Below are 19,634 nucleotides of genomic sequence, written 5' to 3' on the forward strand. Positions count from 1 at the left end.
AAGCAGGTAAAGCAAACCTCCATTTTTACAGACAAGGAAACTGAGGCATGGAATTACATGCAAGTAAAGTGGATTCCATTAATTCCTCCAGCTCTTCATTTTGAACTGTATTCAATCCCTTTATCATCTATCTCTGAAGTTCTTCCCATGGAGAGGTAGAGTATATTTTCCTGACCCTTGGTTTTGTGTTTAACCATGTAATTTGTTTTGGTCAATAGGATGTTAGCAGACATAACTAAAGCAGAGACCTGAAATTGCTTGGTGGGTGTGTTTGCATTTCTCTGCTTGCTTTCTTGCTCTTCAGACATGAGAAGAACAATCCAGGCTGGCCGGCTGTTCCAAGAAGGAAGAGAACAGACATGTGGAGCAAAGCTTCCAGCCAATCCCAACCAGGAGTACAGCCTGCCACTGACCTGCAGACCGATAAGTTTTAGTTATATATGATTGTTGGTTTAAGCCACAGAGTTTGGGAAATAGTTTGTTACACAGCAGTAGCTAACTGATACAGCAAAAATAAATCAGTAAATAAGTTGTAGAATTTGAATTAGAATCCAGGTCTTTAAACATACAGTTCTTTTGACTTTTGACTATGCTCAGTTGCTTTTCATGCAGAGAGATTTTTATTTGAGTGTAAAGATGGAGCATTTTTGGTTAGGGTTCATGTCATACTCATCTTTGATTCCTCAGTACCTAGCCTACTACCTTGCACATTGTAGGTACTCGGGATATGTTTATTAAGCAAATAAAAGATAAAAATATCAGAAAGGTACCTCTATTCTTTTGTTTGGTTTTTAAAAATTCTTAATTTTTTAACAGATTCTTTTTAATAAAAATAAAGTAAAAAAGGAAGGTACATTACATATGATCAGTTTAAGCTTCTAAAAATAGGTCCCAGTAACCACACAAAGAGGGCACAATCATCATTTTCTTTTCTGACATCTGTCCATATGCAGCATATTTCCTCTCTGAAGAAAGATCAAACCCCATAAAATGCATCATTTATATGCCACTCCCCATTATGAAGCAGCATGGAGACCATTAATGAGAAGCAGAGGCTAAAAGAAGAGTTTCAAGAGTTGCTTTCAGGCAGACTGCGGCAAAAGGCACAGTCCTTTGGGAATTGCACACAGGCACATAGGACAAACATGGTACCGATTCCCCATTCGCCCCCCACCCTCACCCCTGTCTCCACTCTCCCAGTTGCCACAACAGCTTGAGGTAGAGAATTTGTAAAACCCACATGGAGAGCTTTCTCCTCTGATTTTTTTTAATCTCAGAAGTCCAACAGTGCCGATGAAGGTAGCTGTGACATTTGCAATTTTCCATGCACCAGGCCCATTCCATTTTCCTTCCTGGTGCTGCTTCCATGGTACAGTAAACCTCCAGCGCTGACAATAATTACAGCCAGAATAAAACGAAGGGAGTAATAGGAACAAAGCGTGGCTGTAATTGCCTTTTCATTATTTGCTAACAGTTAGTTATTCAGTCACAGGGAAAAATTACACAGTAATTGGATGACAATGGGGAAGCAATCACTGAATCCCACAACTATGATATTTTTGCTTGTTGGGCTTTAGACCTTTTATTCATATTTTGATTAAACAGCTGGAGCATTAAACTGACATACGAATGTATCCTTGGTCAAATTCCGATGTGTTTGTTTCTACCCCATTCAAAATGTTGAATTTAAACTAGCACATACAGTAGACCTGTAAATACTGTAGTCTATTGACTTTCAAATAAATCTCTCCTCCTTACCCCAGTTCATAAAGAAGGCATAGTGGGTGTAATAGCATGGACATTTTTTTTTAACACATCAGTTTTCAGTTGGTGTTTTAAAAAGGAACAATGTGAAACCACATGGTGCATTCTTCTTATATTCAGATTTTTCTCTAATTTAACTTTCTAAACCCAAGACCATTATAAATGGATCCTTAGAAAACATTTACTCTTCCTTCTTCCTACAAGTTGAGAAACTGAGGCCCAGAGAGGAAGCTGAGATGTTTAGAGTTATCCAACCCTCTCTCTTTTTTAGGACTAGAAACCAGAACTCTGACTCTTACTATGCTATCAAAATGTCTTCTGACTCCGCATTTGCTTGCAGGAGGGGAACTAAAGAAGTAAGACAGGTAAGATCTATGCCTGCATAAGCATGCTCCTCCATATTCACACACACACACACACACACACACACACACACACTCACACACACTTACACATACATCCCATGTGGATGATACACGTTTCTTGACTGTGGAACATCATTTAGGGGTTTCCTGCTCCATGTTTGTGATCTTCATGATAAGCTTCATGGGTAAGACCATTCTTTGTATTATTCCAAGTATTCTAGGGCCCAGGCAATGTAAAGAATAAGTCTATGCATTTGGATGCGTGTGTGAAAATGTCTGTGTTGGGGGCTAGCGATGAAAGATGGAAAAATTGCCACAAAGCCTTCATTTAAAGATTAAGATTTTCTGCTTGGGAGATAAGATGCAGTAAATTATATGCATGTGACCTTGAACCCATTTCAATAAGTAGGTAAGAGAAGCATGACTCAAAGAATTGGTTATGGACAGGTGAGGGGTAAAGAAGGGGGTTATTTGGGAACAGGGTGGGTATAGAGCTATGATTAACACAGAGAGGCAGGAAATATGCTTGGTGCTTCATATACATGATTTCATTTAATTCTCATAGTAGCTCCATAGGACAAGTTTTATTATCCCTATTTCATAGATAGGGACTAAAACTTAGAGAGAGATTAGCTAAGCCTTGCTTAAGATCATCAAGCCAGTCAGTGTAACAGCAAAGGACTAAAACCCAGAAGCTAAGTTTTGACCTCTGAAGTCATTGATGACCTTTAGCCACTTGCAAGTAATTGCAACATACCCAATTTTCCAGGTCAATCCACGTTCTTTGATGTTTACCCTCTGCCAGGGACCACAGGGATTCAAAAGTGAATTAAAAATTCCTGTCCTCAAGATGCTTAGCTTCTCTTGGCAGAAACCATGAACCAAGGCATGAATTTGTCAGTGCAGTGTCAAGTCCATTCCTATGACTGGTGACTTAGGTAGGGTTTCCCGTAAGCAGATCTGGAGACAAAGACTTAAGTGCAACCAGTTTATTTTGAAGGTGATCCCAAAACTTGGATCCCTACCTTTAAGGAATGAAACCAAAACAATATAGGCAGGAGGCCAACATAAGATGCATTGAATGTTACTGCTAGGGGACATCTGGGGCCTAGAAGACAGTGGGGAACATGCCTCAGTGTTATCCTTAACTGCTACCTGAAGGCTGAAGGAATGGGAGCTATTATTGACAGTCACTTGTTAAGGGGTGTTTCTGAGGACATTAACTCTTTGTGTTTCCCATTTACTCTGCTTGTGAGCTCAGAGTCCACCAGAAAAATCTCTTGGCAGAAACGCATAGGCATTCTCAGTGAGCATCCTTCCGTGTCAACAGGTGAGTACCAAGGTGACCTGGGTGGGAAGCTGACAGTATCTGCCACTGTGGTGAAAGGCACTGTCCCATAGTGGGTGGCGTGGCTGAGCAAGACTTGGAAGGTCAAAGAAAGAGCATTCTAGAGCAAGGCACACAGTTGCATGAGGGCATTGCTCCAGACCATCCTTTCTAAAGGACCTGCCTGGCTTTATATCAGAAGCAGAGAGTGCTCAGTTTCATCCTAGTAAAACTCACTATATAGAATTTAAATATACATATTTCTTATTCTGGCATTCAAGGCTCTTGTAATCCAATCTTAGTTTACCTCTTGACAAATTCTTAGCAATCCATCCTGGGCTCCTTTTCCTGCCCACATTGGTACCTGTATTGCTCCCTGAGTCCTGCCTTCAAGGCTTTTCCAATCATTGAGAGTCTCAGCTCCAAGACCACCCGCACAGTCTTTCCAGACCTTTCTTTGCCCTTTGCTCCTGGCCTCACACACTTATGCAGCCTCCAATCACTTCCAGTGATAGAAGCCACCATCCCTCTATGCATTTCCCAAAACCCCAAAGCTCCAGAAACTCAAAGTTTTTTTGTTTTTGTTTACTTTCTTTTTTGAAAAATCTTACATAGTAACAAAACCTGACCCACACAGACTTCAAGCTATTTATAGTTTTTATTTGATCTAAATATTCATACATTTCACTGCATAAATATTCACATAATTTTGTTACAGAATGCAGCCCCAGACCCTGCTACAATTTTATAAGGGCTCCGTGTTTCTTTTCTAAAATATTTATATGTGCACATTTCTTTGCTAAAATCTGAACAATTCGAAATTATAAAACGTATATTTCTAGCTCAAGAGATTCAGATATGGGGTTGTGAGCCTGTAACAACAGCAATAATAATAGACCTACTCTAGTCCATTCTGAGTGCTTTATATATGTAATGATTTTAATGCTTATAAGGACCTGACAAGAGAATTCTGGTATCTAATACCCTAAGGAAAATAAGGTTCAGAGATGTTACCTAACTTGCCCAAAGTCACACAACTAGTAAATAGCTGAGCCAGAGTTCGAACCTCAGGCAGTCTGGAAGAGTTCAAGGTTTTTCTTGTTTCACTGTGCTTCTCAGTGCCTGCCTTGGGGTCCTGCAAAGCACCCAGCCCAGATGAATCTTCTGGCTTGTTCCTGAGTGTCTTCCAGGGGACTCTTTCTCCTTCTGATTCTGAATTCTCAACTCTGAGCTCCAAGCCACAGTCTTGCCCTGGGCCACTTCATTGGTGCTAGGTTTGGGGTAGAACTTCCAGAAGTTTCTTGCAGACTTTAGTGATCTGTAACTCCCCCACACCACAGCCTCAAGGAGAGTAACTTGCCTCTTGCAGCCTGGCCCTAGAGGCTGTTGAGTGGCCCAGGATCTGTAGCCCCTCCCCAGGCTCCTCCTTCCCGCCGCCAGAGCTTTACCCATGACTGTCTGCTGTCTTACAGCCATTCTAAGATCTTTTTTTTTTTTTTTAATTTTATTTATTCATGAAAGACACAGAAAGAGGCAGAGACATAGCAGAGGAGAAGCAAGCTCCCTGCAGGGAGGCAGGGAGGTGGGGAGACTGATGCGGGACTGGATCCCAGGACCGAGGATCGTGTCCTGAGCCAAAGGCAGACGCTCAACCGCTGAGTCACCCAGGCGTCCCAGCCCGTCTAAGATTTGAGATCACATAAGTCTGTGTCCTGAGTAATAACCCAGGATGCTGCATATGGCAGGGCCTTTGATATGTGTGGGAGCAACAATACTTAATTGAAGAAGGAGGGGCAGATCTAGGCTCCTTCGCTAGTGTAGACATAGTCTTGGTTTTGAAATTACTCTCACACCTGGCTATCCCCCCTTTCCCCCACCAATCTGTGCCAGAACGAAAACATAAATGGAGAAAGAGACCAAGAGGAGGATTATTTATTAATGCTCATTCTGCATCAGTCACTTAGATGCCTTGTGTCTGTTGATCCTCAAAACAGCCCCCATGAGGAGGCACCACTGTTGTACCCTTTCACTGTGTGAAGAAACCGAGGGACAGGGAAAGTAAATTGCCTAAGGCCTCACACACCCACTGTACCTGTCAACTGTTGCCACAGTAACTGTGTAACAAATCACTCCTAAACTCAGTGGTTAAAGTTAAGTCATTTATTCTTGCTTACACCTGTGTTGGCTGGGATAGCTTTCTTGACCTCTTCTGGGCTCTGGCAGGCCTGAATCCAAGCTGTGGTGGGGTTTAGGTCTGCTCCAAATGTTTCTCATCCTCTTCAGACCAGGGATTTGTCTGGGCATGTTTCTCTCCCAGTGATGGCTAAAACACAAGAAGGGAAACCTCTGATTATATCAGAACCACTAACATCCCATTGGCTAATGGAAGTCACATGGCCAAGCCCAACACTGGGGTGGGCTGGAGGCACACCTCACTTGCCATGAGGCAATGGCCCAAAGCATGGCCATGCCCAATATCTATGGAGGGGGGAAGTGTACTCCTTCAGAGGACATAAGGAAGACGGTGTGCAGAGAAACCATCTGTCTAGTGGTAAGCCTAATCTACTACCCACTAGAAGGTGGAGCCCTGGAGTCATGGCCTCATAAGCACCATCTTTAGTAGTAACAAGTAGCCAGGGAAGATCTTTTGGTCATAGGCAACAATGCCCATGCAGGCTCTTGGTTTTTGCCCTTGAGTCTGAAAACCTAAAGCTGCTCCAGAGGCTAGTGAGAGGAGGTGGGATAGCCTGCGCAGTGGATGGTTCAGGTGGGAGTATGCTCTGTCCAGCTGACATACCCCTCACGCCCACACATGACCCTGCCTTTGTGCTTCCTGTTGGGATTCAGACCCATCATAGATGTTTAACTCCCTCCTCCCTCTCTGTGCAGCCTTGGAATGTATCATCAAAGTGCAGAGCGAGTGCGTTTGAATTCTTTGCCTGGCAGCAGACCTGTTTTCTTGTGTTTAAAAAGACTGTTAGAAATTCCTAAATTTTGGAGCTGTGTTTTTACTGGGAGGGAGAAACGAATAGAAGCAGCTCCCAGTGGATTAATTTATTTGTATTTTGCTCTAACTCCTGACATTTGGAAAAGACTTGAAGATCTTATTAATGTTTGCTATTTTTGATTTGCTTTGGAGGTTGCTAGACTAAGCCACAGAATCCTGGAAAATAGACTTGTTCTTTTCCTTTTCAGAGGTGCCGGGTCTGAAACTATTTCAGGTGCCAAGGGTGGCCGGTCCTCAACTCTGGTGCTACCACTTGTCATCACCCTCACCCCAGGAGACATTTCGAAGAGATTTCAGCACTGCCGCCTGCTAAGCCTATAAATGGCCCCAGATCCTCCCAACAGAGTCCTCCAGACAGCCGCTACTTCTTGATCAGTGTTAATGCAAACTAATTGCCATCCTTGCTCAAAAACTTTTTAATTTTTAACATGCCAGTAAAATAACTTTATCCAAATCTTTGCAGAATTCTGATAAAGATACTGCCATCTTCTGTTCTAATTCTTATTATGCTACTACTCAACTAAAAATCGTCAGTCTCCAAACTCCTTAGCTTGCCATCAAGGTCCTCCATTTGACACTTTCACTCACCAAGGCTAATGTCCTTCCAATCTCTTTATCACCCCTTGTGATAGGCAAAATTCTAATCAGGCTCCTAAGACTCCTGTCCCCATGGTATACATGCCACACGTCATCCCTCCCCTTGCATATGGGAGAAACCTATGAGTAGGTTTAGGTTATTAATCAGTTGACTTGGAGTTAAATCAAAAAATTAACCTGGGTGGGCCTGACCTAATTAGGTGAACTTTAAAACAGAGAGAGAGATTGGAACCTTCCAGAAGTCAGAGAGATTCTCCTACTAGCCTTGAAAAAGTAAGCTGCCATGTTGTGAGAGGGTCTACAAAGGAGGAAACGACAGGGCCAGGAACCTGAGTGACCTCTAGAAGCCATGAGTGGACCCTGACTGATAGCTAAGAAGAAAACGGGAACCTCAGTCATACAACAGCAAGGAATGGAGTCCTGCCAACAACTACATGAGCTTGGAAGAGGAGCTCCAGAGAGGAGGACTTTGATTTTAGCCCTGTGTGGAGAATCCAGCTAGGCTGAGGCCAGACTTATGACCCACAGGAGCTGTGAGATGATACATGTTTGTTATTTCAAGCTGCTAAGTTCATGGTAATTTTTTATACAGTGGTAGGAAACTAACACATCCCTATACTCAAGCCACATGCAATTCCTTGTTATTATCCTTACCCAGGCAAGTTTTCCTAACTCTGGGAAAACTTTAATCAGAGCCTTTTCTCATGCTGGGAGCCTTTTCTTGTGCTGGGAGCCTTTTCTTATCTCTGTGACTGAATCATACCCAAATATCACCTCTTCCCTGAAGCCTTGTCCTGGCAAACCTAGACATATGTTACCTGGTCATTTTTTTTTTGCAATGCCACAGTTATTTTTCTTTACTTGGGCCTTGTATTGTCAAATGCCCCAGGCACTTGTTTTTCATTCCTGTCAGACTACAGGCTCCCTTGGGGGTAGTCTGTGTCTGCCTCATCCTTGTAGCCCATTCCTACCTAACTCCCTATATTGTCAACACGCATTTTAAGCCTTGGGAAATAGGTGAAAAGGGCCGTTGATTGAAGTAGATGTCCACAAGGGTTCTAATTTATGGTAATGTTTACCATTTGGTAATTAACAATAATGAGACTCTTTGGTAAGGTCCATCATCAACAGTACCATAGAAAGTAAATGTATGTCAGCTGTCAATCGCTGAAATAAAGGCCAGCTTCATCTAAGAAATGAATTGGGTTATGAAAAACTGCAGAAGAAATATTTGATAGAGGGAGTGGTGGAAGACAAAAGTTACATTCTTTATAAATTGAAGTAGGGAATCTAGGAGGATTGGCTGCTTTTTTCCTAATTGATGGAATTGGATTGAGAAACATAATCCATGCCCCATTTGTATCCCAAAATAATGATGGAATCAGGTACTCATTCATCTCTTTCTCACAATTCAAGCTCCCTGTCACCTAGACACATGTGTATCTGCTCTTCTACTGCATGAGTACTGCTCTTTGAGGCAACATTGTCTGATGACAAATGCTAGGCATAGACAGAGCTCTCCTCACTTAAGGGTGAGTAAACAGGGAGAAAAGTATAACACATGAAAGACTACCATAGAGCATTCATCCTGAAGACTCAGAAAATGCGTAGGCCTCTGAAAATAATTTTCTGCTAGAAACAAAAAAGGAAATTAGAAAGCTATTTAGCATTCTCCATGGAATACCCAAGGAGACTATTATTTTTTGAAGAAGCAGATGAAAGCCAAAAGGCACATACAAATTGACAACAGAATCTCATATGGTGAGAGGGTGAAGAATTGTGAGCAAGTTAAATGCCAAAACAAAATTAAAATCCTCATCAGATGCAAGAGAAAGCAAAACATACAAAAGAAAACTGAGTGTCATGAAGAACAAACTTGAGCCATGCTACCAAGACCAAGAGAGTGAAACAATGAGGTAGTGTCACAATGCAGGTCCTTAATAATAACTTAATGGTTATATATGTTTCTGAGGAGGATATAAGCAAACTTGGAATAAAAGCAATGATCAAAAAATAATTAGGGCTGAGAAAGGTCTGAGTTTGTAGATCTGAATAGTTCATCGCATGTTAAATGAAACTACAGAGAAGACAGACTCAAATCAGCCCACCTACTGATTTTAGAAAATTATAAACACCCTTAAAGAAAAATCAGATTATCTGAAAAAGAATGAAAATCAGGTCACCTCTAAGTTCTTCTACAAACCTGAGAGTCAGAACACAATGGAACAATGTTTGCAGAATTTGCAAGGAAAGGCTTTATAATGATATTATACATGTATAGCCAGGTTGTTTGTCATATATGAAGGTTTTGGGAGGACAGATCCCAATACGTAAGAGCTCTGGAAAAAATCAAGGAAAAGAAATAAACATTTAAGTAATATTTATTGAACATCTTGTATGTGCCTGGCATACTTCAAGGTGCTGGGCTTACCATAATGATCAAAACAGATGAAGTTCCTGCCATCACAAGACTTACATCTTAACAATAACAATGGAAATACACAAATAAATAGATATAAGATATACTACTATCCAGTAGAGAATGCTGTGAGGATAAAGAAAGTGGAGCAAGGTGATAAAGAATGACAAGGTTGATATTTTAGATAGTGTGGCCATAGAGGACCTCTCAGAGAAGAGAACACTAGAGAGTGAATAACAGAGCAAATTAAATCATGGAAACAGCACATAAAAGACCACGAGAGGGAAATTTGCTCACCATGATTGAGGAAGAGTTAATGAGGGCATTACAGTTTAGCAGAGTTGGAGGGAAAGAGATATGGGAGATGGATTTGGAGAGAGAGTCATGGGGTAGATCAAGTGGGGCCTTGACACTGGGATTTCAAAGTCTGGATTTCATTTCAGACACAATGGAAACCATTATGTGGATTTTTTCTAGGGGAGTAATGTGACCTGACTTATGTATTGAAAAGATCACACAGGAGTTGATGTGGAAAATTAGACAAGGAGAGGTGAAGGGTCCAGAGGAAATGGGGAGCCTGATCAGGAAAGCCACTACAATAGCCCAGGTGGCCCATGACAGTGATTTTGGTCAGGGTGTCAGACGTGGAGCCATTACAAAATGACCAAATTTGAGATATATTTTTAAGGTACTAATGGGTTAGATGTCAGGTATGTGAGGAAAAGGAGAGTCAGCGATGACACCAAAGTGTTTGGCTTGAGAAATAGATAAATGGAGGTGCCATTTTGAGAATGGGATATTAGGAAAGGAGCATAGAAGAAAAGCATTAAGTTTCTGTTTCAGACGTATTAAATTTTAGATGACTAATTTATTTATTTATATATATATATCAAGGTAGGCCTTGGCTTGGCCAGGGAGCTGCTTCCTAGCAGCGACTATGCTATGGAAGGAGACACAGGAGTAGTGGACCCATCTCTGCTGTAACATCCAAGTGAAAATGTTAAGTGCCCAGTAGGATGCAAGTATCACAGTCAGGGGCAAAATTGAAGTCAGACAGATCCACTTCCAGGAGTCATTAGCATGTAAATGATGAATGACACGTAAAGCCACGAAGACCGGATTCCATCCTTAGGGCAGGGGATCACAAACTACAGGTCATGGGATGGCCTGTATCTTGATCCATTAAAGTTGTGTCCAAACACACCCGTGCTCACTCCTTCTCGTATTGTCTTCGGCTGTTTTTGTGCTGCAAGGGTGCCAGTCCCCAGAAGAAAGAGCTGGAAATTGTTTCTTGTGTGTCCTTCTAGAAGGTTTATCCATATCCATCTGTCATCCATATATCTATTTACCCACTATCATACAAATTCGCACATAAACATACATAGGGATGAAAAATTTTTGCGTATATATTTATCTGGGATATAGATGCATACATTTTTAGATTATGTAAAAGGGCTGCACTATATACATTGTTTTATCACTTAAGTTTTTTGCATTTAATATATCTTAAATATTTCTTTTCATGACAGTGTATATAGGTGTCTTCTCTCTCTCTCTGTCTTTAGTAGCTGCCGAGTATCTGGTTTTATGGATTTATCATAAGCAGTCCTCTATTAATTGACAATTTGATTGATTATTTGTTTATTTATTCCCCCACCCACCCTTCAATGCTGTCATGAACATCCTCATACATTTTTTTGAGCACTAATACAAGTCTATCTGCAAGATAAAGATAAAAAGGTAAATGACTAGGTCAAAGGGTAGATAATTTTTAATTTTCATAGTTATGGACTACTTGCCCTCTGTAAAATCTGTGCTAATATGCATTCCCATCAATAGTGTATGAGTGTGCTTATTGGTTTTAAAACCACTTAAAATTAAGGATTTGAATATGCTTATACAGAAATATATCTTAAAATGAGTAAAGCAGTCACCACATTGTGTATATGACTTTGACTTTGATTCCTTTAGAATATGATCCATGGTATAATCTTTACTACACTATATATATATCTAATGCAAGTCTTAGCGGACTCAATGAAGCATTTTATAAGACATTTAAAAATTTGAACTGGGCCTTACACAGTACTGCATGATTCATATGAAATCATATTGACACACTAGCTCACTTTGCCTTTTACTGTGGCATACATAAAAACATATATTAAATATATCTATCATGTGATAAAGGAAATGTTTTCTATTAAAAAAAAACGTCTACCACGCTTCTCCAGGTTCTGCCACAATGCAAATTTTGTATTATGGTTCTTAGTACATTTTTTCTTGCAGCTAGATCTTTATTAAAGTCAATGAAAGGCTGTGCTTTTCATGTTATGAATAGGCCTCATAATTATCTAATGCAACTACTCCAAAAATCAGATTAGTAATTAGCTGGACCAACTGATTGGTATGACTTCCTGGATGTGGCTCTTTAATGTTGAACATTTACTTTGTGCTTGAAGGATTTGTTTGTGTGTTTCCTATGTGTGATGAGAGCTTTTCAATAATTAGCTCCTAAGGGATGTCGTATTCCAATAGTTAAAGAATAATTACAGCCTTATGAAAAGTGAAATGACTTCGGCTTCCTTTTGTTGTGGTTTAATTGTATGCAACAAGTCTAGGAGGCATCTCATTTCAAATTGTGATAGTGAAGATGTAGCTTTCATTTAAAAAAAAAAAGGTGTGAACATTGTAAAGTGGCAAATTGGTATAATTTTGAAAACAAACAAGCAAACCACCCTATTAAAACAAGCCTTGTGTTATTTCATTAGTTCATAATTTTGATTACAAATTAAACTGTGGCAGAGTGAGAAGTTGTAAGGTTATAACTACAATGAGGTGGTACTTGAAAAAGTTCACATCAAAAGGCATCAGCTGGGAGATAGGCATTGTAATGGACTGCTAATTAGTGCCAGCCACAGAAACGAAGAAGAATAGAATGACAGGCCAGTTCTCACAGATCATATAGTTGGGGGGAGAAATGAGAGTAAAACACTAAAAAGAATATTTGTTTTTACAATGCCCTTCCTTTTATTTTTGAAAATTTGGCTTTTGGAGGAAAAAGAAAAGGTCTTAAATCCAACTGTACCATGATATTTTCACTCTAAGCTTGTATGAGGTGCTAAAAGGTGCTACTTTATACAGTAACGTCAGTCAGCTTTTGCTGTAATGATGCTGTGTAACAAAATGCGCCATATCTTGGTGCCTTAAAATAACAAGCATTTATCTGTCACCCATAGATCTGTGGATTGGGCACAACTTGACTGGACCAGGCTGGACTCCAGGATCCAAGCTGTAGGTCAGGCTCAGATCTGCTTTATCTATCCTCTCGACCGATGGCTGCCCAGAACATGCTCTTCTCACAAAGTATAGCAGAGGCACAAGAACTGAACAAAGTGCACAAGGATGTAAGTTTCCGCTAGTTTAGTGGTAAACTTCCATTTGCCAAAGTGAGTCGCATGACCTCGCCTAAGATCAGTGGGGTAGGGAAGTGTACTCTACCCACAGTGCAAGAGGAAGGAAAAAAAATATATGAACAATCACTCAGATTAACATAGTACCACATGTTGATCATAATGGTTGATCTTCCACTGATAGGAATGAAGATCGTCCCACATAATACACACACACATACACACACACACACACACACACACACACCTTTGATTACATCAGGCCACACTTAATTGAAAATGTTCAAGAAAAGGAAATATGGGGGCATCTAGGTGACTCAGTGGCTGAGTGTCTGCCTTTGGTTCAGGTAGTGATCCTGGGGTCTTGGAATCGAGTCCTGCATTGGGGTCCCCATGGGGAGCCTGCTTCTCTCTCTGCCTTTCTTTGTCTTTCATGAATAAATAAATAAAATATTTGAAGAAAAAAAGAAAAGGAAATATGACAAGCCCCTTTTACTTGCAGCACTGGATGTAACAAGACCTAGTAAAAAGCCATGCCTCTTGTGCAGTGAGATTTGGGCCAATGGAAACCCGAAGCTGAAAATATTCCTTTAGGAATATTTTCCTTCTGCCCACCTTGAAAATCCTATAGGTCAAATGTGTGATGAGAAGTAGACTTGCTTTGAAAATGCTAGAACTTTGCCTAAACTTGTGTAATTATCCATGCAAAACCTGTCTTGTTTCAATGCATCCTATCAGATGGCTTATCCCAGCACTGATGAAATTAATAATCCACAGAGCTGGCGGCAGCCTTGTTGAAGCCATGCACCTTGCAAATAGTTGAACTCAGAATGGTCTGGAAGGAGGAATAAAACTGTAGAACCTCCTTGGTCAAGTGACATCACCCATTTCAGAGTGACCGATCTGTGACTCTGAAGCAGATCGTGGAGGAATTCCAAGCCCATCTGCGTTCCTTCATCAAATAACTGGAGGAGATTAGAGATGGTTTTTTTTTGCACAGCTCTGTTTTTGACCATTACACGATGTGGACAAAGAAAACTCACTGCTTGCGAACTTGTTTTTAGAAATTGTCACATCCCTGGAAATGGTGAGATGTTGCCTTAGAAGAAACCTACAGTATCTGTGTGTAGCAGACACTGTGCTCTGCTGGCATCTCCTCGGCACTCACCGTCCCTGCATTCTGATGACTTCTTGCTGTAAACACCTGCCACTCTCTGCCTGGCTGCTGGGGTAGGCTTGGCCCATGCATCAGGCAGGCCCCAAATGTGGGAAAGTTAGTATCTCCAGGGGAGCAGCCTCAACCAGTGATGGATGGGCTTGATGTTGAAGCACCCGATCTTCCTGCCCCCTTGCTTGGGACAATTCTGAGTCACATTCTCCACTCTTTCCCAGGATTTGCCAGGAGGACTGAGCCCGAGTGGCCCACAGCAATAACCTGCTCCATAATGCACTCTTTATTGTCTTCTTTCCATTCCCTGACTCACTTCCCCACTCCCCTACAGGTGCTTCCTGGGATCACCTCCAAAATAAACTATTTGCACTCAAATCCCCGTGTCAGGGGCTGTTTGGGGGAAACCCAACCTAAGACACTGTACACCTGCAAAGCTTGACATTTCATCTGGTTTTGCTACTTGGTGAATAAAAAAGCTCTGTCCATTATTCTAACTCACTGCTTTTTTCAGAAGATTCTGCTAGTGTCAAAATAGTCTGCCAACAATGCTGACGGGCATCTGGTCAACGCCAGGGAAGAGTCTTCATGAGATCAGAGCCAGGTCCTGATTAGCCACCTCTCCAAGGGACTTGTCAGAAAGTGGGGAGCAGACTGAGAAGGCTTTCTCCAGTGTCCTGAAGTTGCCTAGTTTCCAAGGACAAGTCTTAACCTGCTTGATAGAATTTTGGACAGAAGAGAAGTGCCCATTCTCAAGACGATTAGGAAAAATTTCTTTATGCTTTGGCATCTTTGGCAGATTTTTTTTTTAACCAAATAGACAGGATACATCTTTGCATTCAGTGTCCTACCACCCTTAATGCGGAAGCTGTTGCAGATGAGCTGAGCCCTTTAGACATCATACTTCTCTTCTAGGTGAGGCTACTAGTGGGTGGTGGAGAGTTTACATACTGCCTTGACTTCAAGCTGCAGCCTATTGTAAGATGAGTGAAGGAGGAGACACTGCCCACGTCAGGGGGCTCGCTGGCTCTAAGAAGGCGACACTTTGTTCAGAAATTTTAACATGTGCATCTGAGAATGAAGGAATTAGGGGGTGGAATCTGGTTAGTGCTAGTAGATTGACTTGGCAGAAAAAACTTGGTGGAGGCAAATCCTTGTCAGTGTGAGGGCAGGTAGAGGTTGCTGGACAGCCAGGGAGGTTACAGCGGGTTTTTGAAGTTTTCTTATGCGCAGGGATCCTTAACACTGAAGTGCATAACCTTCTGCTGCCACCAGTGGTGTCAACGAGACAGATGCAGACACAGATGCAGACACAGATGACCTCTCTGACTTGACAAAGGGAACTGATGCAAAACCCAGTCCACCTGAAGTCTTGGCGAATTCTGGAGTTTCTGGGACTAGCCTCGGGCCCACCTGGCCGCAGGAGCCCAGGGGATACTGACACCATTTGCCATGCTGGTGTCTCTCTCGGAATGAGCGAGACATGAAGTAAATGGGTCGCATGTCACCGATGACCATGTTGGAGCTACAGGTTTACCTTCTCAGTCTATTCAAACAAAAGAACCTTCTGGCGGACGTTTACTTTTGAGCAAAATGAATGCTTTTTGCTCGCTTTGTGAAATCTGCATCCATTTCCTTTTGAGGGAGGAGGAAGTATTCATTCATTTTTGCCTGGAAGAAATAAAGACTGAAAAACAAAATTGTATGAAGATCGGTGTGATTGAAGACAATATGAAAGGAGTATATTTCCAGTGCAACCAATGAGTTATACGCACACTTCCGCATGGATGTGCCTTTTCTAGAAGTTTATAGATTCCTTTCGACTTTTAAATGGGACTGTTGCCTCCAAAACTTTTTTTCTTTTGCATTACTGATTTTCCTTGGAAACCACAGCTTGTAGAAGTTTAAGTGATTTATTCCACTATGAATATATAGAAAGCTATTTTTGAAATGTTTTTTTTTTTTTTTTCTTGAAGATGAACAAGTTCCTCTGGAACTGTTGATTTAACTATTCTTATATGAATAATCCTTAGCACCTTTCACATACAATGGAAAAAAGAGAAAGTCTGCCGTTTGGTCCAATCACAAATGTTCTCACTTAATAAATTAAGCTTGATGAGGTTTTGGCACACCGGTCTTCTGTGTTGCTTTCGCGTAAATTTTAATTCCAATCTGTTTCCTTGTAAACAGTGGATAAGCTTGTAGGAATGTTCTCTCCCTTGTTTAGGGATGATTTGCCTTTTCTGCTCCAGCGTCTCTCCTTACCTCCACCCCCTCTCCAAAAGTCTTCACATATTTCTTCTCCTTCAGAACTTATATAAATATATGTTTCTTTGTGATGCTAAAAACTAATCTTTGTTTTTTCAGGCTTTTAGGAGGGATACTTACCTTAATCCTCTTAGGTCTGTGTGCCTTGAAGTGATAGCACTTGGGAAGTTTCAAGTTTCAAGAGCAAGCTCTCCTAGGACCTGGTTGGAGGGAGCTTCCCTGAGATTCCTGTCCTATCAGCCCTGTGGGGAGCACTTGAAAAAGATGTATGTCTCCCACTGTTGCTCTGCGTTTGGCTATCTACCAATGGTGCATTTAAAGAAAAGAACACAAAAGAAAAGAGCGGGGGTGTGGCTGGCAAGAAGAGAAGAGAGGACAGAAGAATTTAAATCATAATACATTGTTTCCACTTTTCTGCCTTTTACAAATAATTAATTTCCTAATTATGGAGGTGTTCCCCCCCTTTCCCTTCTCTCTCTCTTTTTAAAAAAAGATTTTAGAAGTCCACTTATTTTATTAAGATACTGTATTCCCATCATCAGGCTTATGCAATTAATAATAAACTGCAGGGTTTCTGATCTGGCATCCAAAGCTGTTTGTAAATCCCATATGTCCCCACATTACCGATCAACAAACCAGCCCTCAGCAAATTGCCTTGATAAAGATCCTCATCTCCCAGAGCATTTATTAAGCACCCTGCACTGCCCACGAGGTAGTGAGAGGTGCTGATACTGAGCGAGAAATTCACCAAAGCAACTGTCAAGATTTGTTTGTTTTAAAAAAACGCCCTCTGGCTATTATTTGGGATTTAGTGAAAGTCATTTATTTAATATTCAATAGCTGGTCTCCCTCGCCAGGATCTAAACCAATGTCTCCTGAATGCGTACAGTTCACAGGCCTCCGACCACACCAGTCATTCAGGGGAGCTGTTAAAAAATGTGAATTCTCATGCCACAGACCTGCAGAATTCGAACTTAGAGTGGAGAAGAGGAATGTGCATTTCTAACAAGCAGTCCTGGAGCTTCTGAGTAAATAAAGTTTGAGACACCCCCCCCCCCCAATCTGGCTTCCCCACCCACCCCTATTTCAGCTCCTGGGTACCCAGTCGAGGTAACTCTCTCTGGTCCCTGTTTCCTCTCCCTTTTTAAATTATTTTTTTTAAGATTTATTTATTTATTCATGAGAGACACAGAGAGAGAGGCAGAGAAATAGGCAGAGAAGCAGGGAGAAGCAGGCTCCCTGCAGGGAGCCCGACGTGGGACTCGATCCCGGGACTCCAGGATCACGCCCTGGACCAAAGGCGGACGCTCAACCGCTGAGCCCCCCAGGAGTGCCCCCTTCCTCTCTCTGCTGGGGTGGCAGTGTCTCGGGGAGGGGAGGTGGTCTAAGCATCTGTTGATTTCGCCTGTTTGGCACTGATTTCCCACCCACTTCTGGTAATAGGTCTTAGATTCTCCTCCTGAGGAGCCAACCCCAACCCTCCCCGGCCCTTAACTCTTGGGATCCTACAAAACCCAACATCTCCGAGCCTCTAGGAGGGATCATGTGACCCAAGCCCAGCCAATCAGCACACTCCATCCCTGGGGCCACAGCCCTTGGTTGGTGGACACGTGAGTGAGCTAATCTTGGGAGACCCGAGCTGGGGTTTCTGCTGCCAAAATGGAGAAGGAGAAACTTTCTCTTTGCTGGGATTGCTGGCGATGAGAATGACGTAAGCCTGGAACTGCAGGGGAGGAAGCAGGGACCCTTGCCTCCATGGGGACAGGTCCAGCCCAAGAGTGTTGCCAATGATAGAGCCAGGGCCAGAGCTTAGCAACACAGTGGGAGGACCAAAGTGCTGCTCCCACCCTACTTCAGTCCCTGGGTTCCATCATAGTTGCAAGGCACACATGCCTCAGCTGGTATATCCCCGTTTCTGTTTCTTCCAGTCTGACTCAGGTTTCTGACATTTTCCCCAGAAAGAAGCCAATTATGGAGAAAGGGGAAAAAAAAAAAAAAAAAAACCTGATTTCTTGCACAGTCAGGATTGGTCTGGTTTGGACTAACGTTGGATGTTCAGTCTGAGGACTGACCTAATGGTGATCAATAAAAATAGGTTAGATTGGGGATCTGGAAGCCCCCAGGGGTATGGATAACTCTTGGGTTGATTCCAAGATGCTCAGACTAAGTCGAGGCCTGGAATATTCTGTGACATCTTTGTGAACATGTGGTCTGCCAAGAATAAGTCCTTAAGGGGACAGTGAGACAGAGTGTTTTCGTTGGGGTCTCATGGAAAATGCCAGACCATAGCCGTTATACTTTTAGTCTTGAAAACACACTCTCCGCAGACTCCATAGCTTAAGCATGACCTCTGTAGCTGGTCCAGCCCTTCAAAACTATGATCACCGCAGATTGCTCAAGTCATAATGGCACCTACTTGAATTCGTGTAAAAAAAACAAGCTCTGGAAACATGAACATGTGGGGAAGAAGATCAAAATATGGTTAAGAACAAGGATTTTGACATCAGAAATGACTCCATGTCTTGACTCTATCAGTTGCTATCTGCTTGATCTGGACAACTTGTTTAGAGATTTTATCTATAAAAGAGGATAATAATGGTACTCTTGTGTATAGATAACTGTAAGAATTAAATGAGATCATGCATATACTGCTTAGTGCGATGTCTGGCCCATTGTGATTAATAGCTAACCTCAGGTCCTCTTATTATTGATCTCACTAGACCTCCTTGACATTTATGTTCTCCTTTTACCATGTATTGATATGTTCCATAAAGATCTCCCCTACCACCCACCCTTCAGCTCAAACTTTTAAACTCTTGGCAGTAGGCACTTCCGTTCACTAACTATGGTTGGCTCTAGGTCTTGGATCCTCAATTTACCTATCTGAAAATGGGGAGAGAGGAGGGAGAAACAGCGTTGTTGGACCAATGTTATGAATATTTTCACTACTTCTAATATTTCTAATGTGGTTCCAAGAACTCTAAGCACTTACTAACCAACTAACTAGAAGGTTCTAGGAAAACACGTCAAGTCTTTATTGCTTAATCACTAATTTTGTCAAGGGTAGTTTAAAATATACTTTTTCCTCTGCATGAAGAACTGTGGGTGTGACTCTACAGGTATGAATTTGGCCAGGAATCAGAATGACTTCTACTGTATACTTTAGGGTTTTACTGCAAGTGCTATCACTTGGTAAGAATATTCTTTTGAAGCTTCCAACCTAGAAGATAAATTGCATTTTTAAAATACTCAAAGATGCCCCCCATTTTTTTCATTTCTTTGATGCATATAATTCTTTTGACTCCA

The 19,634-nt window shown here is 41.7% G+C and overlaps 2 long non-coding RNA genes across 5 annotated transcripts in view; one reads left to right on the forward strand and one right to left on the reverse strand.

Annotated features, from left to right (window-relative positions):
* Positions 1-6,961, forward strand: part of LOC144314368 (uncharacterized) — a 19,854-nt gene extending 12,893 nt beyond the window's left edge. For 3 of the 4 annotated variants that reach the window (XR_013380240.1, XR_013380241.1, XR_013380243.1), the window contains 5 exons: positions 305-1,148; positions 2,036-2,129; positions 2,270-2,314; positions 3,391-3,459; positions 6,652-6,961. This is a non-coding gene — a long non-coding RNA (uncharacterized LOC144314368). The remainder of the gene's footprint in view (positions 1-304; positions 1,149-2,035; positions 2,130-2,269; positions 2,315-3,390; positions 3,460-6,651) is intronic. The other variant, XR_013380242.1, reaches the window with a different exon arrangement.
* The window catches only part of LOC144314370 (uncharacterized), a 19,025-nt gene continuing 4,992 nt past the window's right edge, over positions 5,602-19,634 (reverse strand). Inside the window, exon 3 of the long non-coding RNA XR_013380246.1 lies at positions 5,602-5,779. This is a non-coding gene — a long non-coding RNA (uncharacterized LOC144314370). The remainder of the gene's footprint in view (positions 5,780-19,634) is intronic.

This window comes from Canis aureus, chromosome 5, assembly GCF_053574225.1.
Source record: "Canis aureus isolate CA01 chromosome 5, VMU_Caureus_v.1.0, whole genome shotgun sequence".
Taxonomy (NCBI): domain Eukaryota; kingdom Metazoa; phylum Chordata; class Mammalia; order Carnivora; family Canidae; genus Canis; species Canis aureus.